The sequence below is a fragment of the Erpetoichthys calabaricus genome, chromosome 4, assembly GCF_900747795.2.
Source record: "Erpetoichthys calabaricus chromosome 4, fErpCal1.3, whole genome shotgun sequence".
In the NCBI taxonomy this organism is placed as follows: domain Eukaryota; kingdom Metazoa; phylum Chordata; class Cladistia; order Polypteriformes; family Polypteridae; genus Erpetoichthys; species Erpetoichthys calabaricus.
In genome coordinates, this window is record NC_041397.2 from 120,332,591 (window position 1) to 120,340,788 (window position 8,198).

Below are 8,198 nucleotides of genomic sequence, written 5' to 3' on the forward strand. Positions count from 1 at the left end.
TGTGTCTGCGTGGGTTTCCTCCGGGTACTCGGCTTTCCTCCCACAGTCCAAAGATATGCAGGTTAGGTGCATTGGAGATTCTAAATTGTTCCTAGTGTGTGCTTGGTGTGTGTGTGTGTGTGCTCCCTGCGGTGGGCTGGGTGCCCTGCCTGGGGTTTGTTTCCTGCCTTGCGCCCTGTGTTGGCTGGGATTGGCTCCAGCAGACCCCCGTGACCCTGTAGTTAGGATATAGCGGGATGGATAATGGATGGATGTAATTAATTCTGTTAGCTTTGTGTGCTTTCTTTCTCCTCCTTTGAAATACTGGCACTTTCCTAAGCCTCTGGTGTCTTTATTCCATTGGAATTAAAGAAACCATGTATTAAAACATTCCACTCTGATTAGTGGCAGGTCAGATAAGGGTGTCTCCATTCCTGGCTCTGAATAATACAACATCGCCTCTACTTGCTGGCCAGTCTGAAGCTAAGTCTGGTCTTCTCCTCCTTGAGACATAACATATTTTCCTCCACTGCTCAACTTCATTCCCATTTCTTTATAACAAATTAAAGTACCCATTTCTTACTGTTGATCCTGTTAATCCTATGTATTTTTTTTTGTGAAGAGATGTTGAAAAATTGATGGGCCTGCTGCAAACTTGATCTTGACTAATTTGTGATTGGTAGAGCTTTGAAATGTGCAAGGGCATCTACAAAATGTGGATGGCACAGCAAAGCTTTCCGCCTGCTTTCTAAATGTTTCATTTGCCTCACCTGAGGCTGCAAATGGAGTGAACGTTCAATGAGAATGAGTGGAATAAAGAATAGTCAGAAGGGTATACTTATAATAAATGACAGCCTTCTTGTTCCTTCTCCTTCCACAAACTCAATTATACATTCTGCATCTGTTCTTCCCCAGGATGGAACTGTTTATAGTTCAAGTCCAACTATGCCTGCACAATTTGGACTCAGTTTTGTTCATGAAAACTATCCTTCCAACTCACAATTATACATGCTTTAACCTGTATCCTTTATCCTTTATTGAGAAGTTAAGCCCTGATGGGGCATTAGGGAGCCACTTTCTATAAATGAGTCCAAGCTATATGTTACAGAAAAACCCCAATGGGGTTGTAGGTACATAGCAGATATCACTGTGTGGAACTGTGACCTGGTTACTCTGATCTAAACACAGATTAGCACCTGGACTTGAAGTTGCCATGATTCATTCATTTGTTTTGCACCAAATAAAATTTTTCTTGCAATATTTTGTGTTTTGTGTTGGTTTTTCAGGTCAGAGAACACTTCTGGAAAAAAGTTGAAATAATTATCGTTATGTTTTCTCTCAACCATGTCACCATCGTGTTTCCCTTCAGATGCCACCATTTTGTGCCAAGTGTCCCTTGACGCAGTGAGTCATTAAAGGAATGCAGTTTCCAATTGCCACGTGTTGTGAAATCATTGACATGATGTGTTTTAAATCAATGTTGTTAGTGAATGACATCCAAGTTTTTGGATATTCTCCAAAATAAATTTTGGATGTGTGTTTATTAAATTTTTAGGGTTAGCGACTATGTAATTGATTACTTCGACTTTGATTCTTGTTTCACATGCTAGATTTGTTGTATTTTCATTTCTGGCACCCGTTAGTTTCCAGTTACATATCCATTTCCTGATCATTTACCCTTGTCTTTTAACCTGCCAGCTGCCATCTTATGTCAGAACAGATGTGATTCCAAAAGAATTGGTATTTGTGCCTAAATAGCAAAAGGGACATCCAAGAAGGACTAACCATTAAATGAATTCATAAAGAGGTGCCAGGCAGAAAGACTATTCGGAAACAGGCTGGGGTCAATACATAACAAATACACAAAAAATTCAGCCACCAAAAATCCCAAAACAACAAGTAAGTATTTGTAAGTCTAAAATGCCAGAGCAAAGTTCAAAAAACAGACTAGGCTTGAACTTTAATTAAACCTCCACCCAACAAGAATTTATATTATCCCAAAACTAGAACACAGGGTGCACTGGCTTTTTACATAGGAAACAGCCAATGATGTTGTGCATCATGCTACCATCAGCAAAGCCTTTTCCAAAAAAACTCCATCACTGCAAAAAATACAGAAAATTGCATTTTCCATGTTCAAAATGACCATCAAAATGTTGGTAATGTGACATTATAAAAATAACAATATATTAACAAAATGTCCCAAAACAAAATAATACTTGAAAAAACTAAGCCATAAATATAGACTTGAAAACCCAGAATTACAACAATTGGAAGTCACTGAAGGCTGCTATGATTTTTACGTTTTTTAATTATACAGAATCCATTGTTGTTGTTATTTTAGATTTTTATTTTCATCTTGACTTTAATGTTGTTTATTAGTGTTATTTTTGTGGTGCCACACATGGCAGAAAGTTGGATTGTATTGTGTTACTGCGGCTGTGTTGTTATTGTTGTTTTTGTCAGCCAATGCATGACATTTGACCGGCAAGTGCACAGTACACGAATGTCATCTCCATTACAGAATTTCATTTAGCAGTATGGGTCCATTACCATCCACTTTTTCTGGATTTCCAAAACACTCTTTTCTGCTCTATTAATTGTATCCTAATAATGACAGTTAACAACAAGCAGTGCAGACACCAAGGTAAATAACTCTGAATGGTGTAAAAGTTGCATCTACTATATAGTGAGACACAAACATGTTCTTTAGTAAATAACAGCTTAAATATCCAGAAAAAGTGGAAAAGAACAATAAGAATCATGATGACTTCGATGCAAATCTTTAAAAAAAAGAGACAAAAAACTTAAAATGATTGCTACGTTCCCAAAAAAAAATTGGCAACCCCAGTTTTATAATTTTTGAATTAACACCAAAACATAAAAACTGGGAAATAGCTGCTTGCTTCGTTAAGGTATTAGTCCAGTTAAAACCTGAAATTATGAACCACTGGTAAGGAGAACAAGATTATGTCTGAATGTACAAGCAGTCTGTAGTACCTGTCATCTTGAAACCCATCTGAAATAAATATTTTGTATACTTTAGTTCAAAATGTTTCTGAAGATAATGTTTTATTACTATTTGTAAAAATAAGGTTCCCACCTTTCTAGTTAGATAGAGGATAAAGAACAACATGAGACAATGTCACTTCTAGTTGTGGGGTATGTCAGGATTTACCTACTACAGTTTGCCAATTGCATAGCCAGACAATGTCAATTTAAACACCTAACAGTCAATGCCAATGTCACATTCATGCTGAACAAATGGTTTAAGGGCTGTCGAGTTCAGCTATAATCTTGCTCCGGTTTTATTTTTTATTTTTTTGTATTTTGTTGTGGTATGCAAAACATGAGACATCAGACAGATGAGCTTCTGTTCTGTTTGTAAAGTCCAAAATATGCACATTCCTTATTCCTTGACACTACATTAAATGCACTGTATTTCTGGAGGAGCATTCATTTGGTTGTCAGCTCTCGTGCGCACAGTGCTCGCCCCTACAACTAAAAGCAAAATCAGACCTACTTGATTTGATCAGCAGCAAGTCGTGGACTAGTTGGAGTGAGTCGCTGGATATGTCACATTAGGCAGCTGGCTTCACAGAACCACACCGCAAACTGCCTCCAACTCACTAAGACTATGTAAATGAAGGCCGACTGAAAATTGCTGGAAAAGTCGCATAATGTGATACTGCCTTAAAGATGCAAAGTACATTTCTAGTGGATATTTAAACCAATACTAGATACTTTGATAACATCTAGAAAAAAATATGAAAGACTGTGTTTTAGTTAAAATTGCACTTGAAAGTCACACAAAAGACATTTTGGTTTTCTTCACCCACCAACAGAAAATAGAAAAAATGTGGTCTACATGCTTCAGTTGCTTTTAGCCAGTCAATTACATTTTTGGAAAGGCAATGTCGTAAAATAGTGCAGGAGATATACCACAGATAAACAGATGAATTTACACAGTGGAGTGAAAAGCAAGCAATTTTCAGCAGACTAATATTCATGTGAAAATCTCATGAGACATCATCTTCTGTTTTGCATGCAAGCTGGTATGATAACATAGAAAATATGTCATATATGAGGGAAACAATAGGTACAAAAACAGACTTCATTAACCCAAAACATAAAGACAAAGAGCTAACTAAATGTCTACAACAAATAACAAAATAATAATAATAATTGTGTATTTCAAAATAAACAGATATTAAGATGGCTGGCAGTTAAATTGATATCCAGGATGTTTTCATTCATTTGATTATAAAAATGAAGATTTTCCTTCAGACCTCTAGAGATTATGACGGAAGGGGGAGTAAGGTTGGAGACAAAATATACCCCCTGATGAAGCACTGAAAAGTATCAGACTCTTCGTACACTCTGAAATTATTTGTATGCAGGGCCAGTGCATGGGTTGAAGTGATGAGACATTTGCCTCAGGTGGTACTTTAGTCAGGGCGGCATTTTCATGTAACATTTTTTTACATTTCGAAATAACTATACAAAAAAGTTAGGTATGAATCTTAAGGATTACACAAACATCCAATGCCTTATTTATATAGTACTTTTAAAAAATGGAGAAATATTTTAATTTTAAAAGTTTCAAATGTGGCATAAACATGAATAACACTTACTGTACATGCTGGCTTCAAATTGTCTGCAGTTCAGGGACTTCTGTGAATTGGTCAGCACACAATAGTACAGCCCCAATTCCAAAAAAGTTGGGACCCTGTTTAAAATGTAAATAAAAACACAATGCAAAAACACAATGCAATGATTTGCAAATCTCATAAACCCATATTCTTTTCATAATAGAACATACAAAACATGTTAAACTGAGAAAATGTACCATTTTAAGAAACAAATATGGTTATTTTTGAATTTGATGGGTAGCAACACGTCTCAAAAAGGTTGGGGCAGGGCCATGTTTACCACAGTGTAGCATCCCCCTCTTCTCTTAGCAACAGTCCATAAACATCTGGGAACTGAGGAGACCAGATGCAGCACCTTTGGGAGAGGAATGTTGTCCCATTCTTGTTTGAAATAGGATTCTAGCTGCTCAACAGTCCTAGGACTTCTTTGTTGTATTTTTGTTTCATGTTTTCAGTTAGTGAAAGGTCTTGAACAGCAGGCAGGCCAGTTCAGCAACCCGACTCTTGTACAACAAAGTCATGCTGTTCTAATAGATGCAAAATGCTGTTTAGCATTGTCTTGCTGAAATATGCAAGGCCTTACCTGAAAAAGACATTATCTGGATGGGCGCATTTGTTGCTCTAAAACCTCTATATACCTTTCAGCATTGATGGTGCCTTTCCAGATGTGCAAGCTGCCAATTCCTTAGGCACTAATACACCTCCATACCATCAGAGATGCAGGCTTTAAACTGACTGCTGATAACAAGCCGGATGGTCATTCTCCTCTTTAGGTCCTGAGGATGCGGCATATATGTTTTCCAAAAAGAATTTCATATTTTGATTTGTCTGACCACAGAGCAGTTTTATACTTTGCCTCAGTCCATTTTAAATGAGCTTTGGCCCTGAGAAGATGGCAGCATTTTTGGACCATGTTCTCATAACGGCTTCTTCTTTGCATGATAGAACTTTAACCAGCATTTGTGGATGGCACGGCAAACTGTTTTCATAGACAATGATTTCCTGAGCCCATGCAGTGAGTGGCATGACAGAATCACACCCATTTTTAATGCAGTACCACCTAATGATCATTGGCATCCAATGTTGATTTTTGGCCTTGTTCCTTGTGCACAGAGATTTCTCCAGATTCTTGGAATTTTTTGATAATATTATGTACTGTAGATGATGAGATCTATTGAAAGTCTTCACAATTTATGCCGAAGAACATTATTCTGAAATTGTTCCACAATTTGTAAGCACAGTTTTTTGCAGATTGGTGAACCTCTGTCCATCTTTACTTCTAAGAGACTCTGCCCCTCTAAGATGCACTTTTTATACCCAATCATGTTACCCTACCTGTTGCCAATTAACCTAATTAGGTTGCAAAGTGCTCCACCAGCTGTTTCTTTTTAGTACCACTTACTTTTTCATCCTTTTGTTGCCCCCCTCCCAAGTTTTTGAGATATGTTGCTGCCATCAAATTCCAAATGAGCAAATATATATAAAAAATATATATATTGTGAATAAAATATAGGTTTATGAGATTTACAAATCATTGCATTCTGTTTTATTTACATTTTACACAGTGTCCCAACTATTTTGGAATTGGGGTTGTATATGCTCAATGATGCTTGCAGTGGAATCATCACTGCCTAATGTGTCTCTCACAAAGTTACGTGTTTGAGGCATGACATTTTGGGAAAGATGTAGGAACTTTTTTTACATTACTGTAAAAAGGATTGTGTCTGTTTCAAAAGTGAAAAATGATATTGTACTTGAATGATAACACATATAGTTGCATTGATGGGTAGTTAGGTATTTAACAAATGGTAACAGCACTAGTTTAAATTATTATTATTATTTTTTAACTTTGCATTCCCATAAACTGTAATGACGTAAATGATATATAGGTCCTTGAACTAAACATACTAGCCTAATATCATCAACAATTCAATGAAATCAAACTATAATTCTTATTTCTAACATTTACCTATGATTCCTCTTTACTCTACTGATGTTAATGTATGCAAATAACACAATATTATTATCCAATGAATGTACAGCCATCAGTTTAATGAAGAATATCTTTAGTTTGACAGGAGAAGGAGCAAATGTGAAGAGTATAATCACCAAGTCATTCATGGTGCTAAACAACAGAGAACAGGATATGTTGAGTTTTACCACATGTTTTAATGTAAGTCCATTTGACAAATACACATACTTTGAATTGAATCCAAATAGCCCTCCCTGTGGGCTGCAAGATGGTGTGGGAAAAGACATCCGAAGGGCAGGGGCTGACCTGGGAAAGAGATTAGGATGTCAGATCCTTCCCATGTAAGGTTATCCTTGTTTGCATGATGGTTAGAGATTTGCAGGTCAGAGCTGGAAGACATAGACCTGACCCCGGCAAATGCTGCTTGCCACTGTGAGGAGCTTCACTCAATCTGTCAAAGCATTTCCTCTTTTCCTTCTCAAAATACTTGGTTCATAAAGTGCTACATAAGCTCCAAAATAGCCATATAACTGCAGTTGCTAATGCAGCAGTTTAAAGTTATTACATAATTTATCAAGACTGCTGTGTTCTATTGAAAAGTACTGCTAATGGGTCATTACATCATTATAAATTGTTGGATTTGCACCAAGATAACTCCTATCCAATATTACTTTTTCTTGCATAAATCATTGTGTTTTGATGCACAGTTTTAAGTATGTGAAGGTTTGGATGGAAATATATTAACTATTTTAAGGTATATTTCCAGTTTATTATTTTAATTTTATTTATTTGTTAGCAGATAACCTTATCCACAGTAATTTACAGAGCAAGTTATAATATACTGTACACAAGAATGATTAGAAGGTGCAAGCATCAAAAGTAACAAAAACAAGAGAAAAACCAGGCAAAAAGAAGAAGTAGTATTATATCAATTACACCTGCAATTAGACTACGGCAAACATCAGTAACCTAAAGTCCCGCACAGCACACAGTGCTTCCCGCACCAAACACCACCTTCTCCCACTCTCCGAAGCCTTACCTTCTGCCACCCAACACCAGCTCCGCGACTGTTGGAAGGCGGCCCCTTTTATGCTGTCCTGGATATGCTCCAGGTGCCCCTTGATGAACTTTCGCCGGCACTTCCTGGTGTGGCAGAAGTGCCGGCTGAGCAACCGGAAGCACTCCGGGTGACCCTGGACTACCTTCCGCCAGCACTTCCTGGTGGTGGTCACGGGCTCCTATAGGGTTGAGCTTCCCAGCTCGGTTCCCGTGACCCCTATAGCAACCAGGGCAGCTGTCCTTTCCTGGCAGAGGAGCCATATAGGCATCCCGGCTGGGTATGGCACCCAGTCGCCCGTGACAATAGATAGATAGATAGATAGATAGATAGATAGATAGATAGATAGATAGATAGATAGATAGATAGATAGATAGATAGATAGATAGATAGATAGATAGATAGATAGATAGATAGATAGATAGATAGATAGATAGATAGATAGATAGATAGATAGAAACATGCAATGTATGATAGATATCTTTGATTCTTTAAAATCTCTTTTAGTTTTCATCATCATTAACCTCTTCGCTACATC